The sequence below is a fragment of the Triticum urartu genome, unplaced genomic scaffold, assembly GCF_056163025.1.
Source record: "Triticum urartu cultivar PI428250 unplaced genomic scaffold, HENAU_Tu73 scaffold2, whole genome shotgun sequence".
Lineage (NCBI taxonomy): Eukaryota > Viridiplantae > Streptophyta > Magnoliopsida > Poales > Poaceae > Triticum > Triticum urartu.
Window position 1 is genome coordinate 12,952,346 of NW_028260368.1, and position 1,046 is coordinate 12,953,391.

Consider the following 1,046-nt stretch of genomic DNA (forward strand, 5'->3'; position numbering starts at 1 on the left):
ACCCTGCATAGATTAGGCATACAGGCCTTTCAACCCACTTTAGTAGAGGGGCGTACTATTTCTTTACACCCATTAGTGTGTAAGGGTTTCAATGCGGACTTTGATGGAGATCAAATGGCTGTTCATCTACCTTTATCCTTGGAAGCTCAGGCAGAAGCCCGTTTACTTATGTTTTCTCATATGAATCTCTTATCTCCCGCTATTGGGGATCCTATTTGCGTACCAACCCAAGACATGCTTATCGGGCTTTATGTATTAACGATTGGAAAGCGTCGAGGTATTTGTGCAAATAGATATAATAGTTGCAGAAACTACCCAAATCTAAAAGTAAATTACAATAATAATAATAATTTTAAATATAGGAAAGATAAAGAACCCCATTTTTCTAGTTCTTATGATGCACTGGGAGCTTATAGACAAAAACTAATCAGTTTAGATAGTCCCTTGTGGCTACGATGGAACCTGGATCAACGCGTCATTGGGTCAAGAGAAGTTCCGATTGAAGTTCAATATGAATCTTTGGGGACTTATCATGAGATTTATGCCCACTATCTAATAATGGGAAATAGAAAAAAAGAAATTCGTTCGATATACATTCGAACCACTCTTGGTCATATTTCTTTTTATAGAGAAATAGAGGAAGCCATACAAGGATTTAGTCAGGCCTATTCATACACTACCTAAACAAGAAAGTTAGATTCGGCGATGCCCCTCCCCTTTCGGGGGGCATTCCGATTTCCCTAGTATCATCATTATTTGCCACGCGAATCCAGATTGAGATTGAGGCAATTAAGTTAATTAAATTTTCGAATCACTGACTCAGGCCCATTGTCGAATCCTACTCAGCAATTGTCGAATCCTACTCAGCCGAAAAGGGGGTACTTATGTATGGCGGAACGGGCCAATCTGGTCTTTCATAATAAAGAGATAGACGGAACTGGTATGAAACGACTTATTAGCAGATTAATAGATCATTTTGGAATGGGATATACATCCCATATACTGGATCAACTAAAGACTCTGGGCTTCCATCAAGCCACTACTAC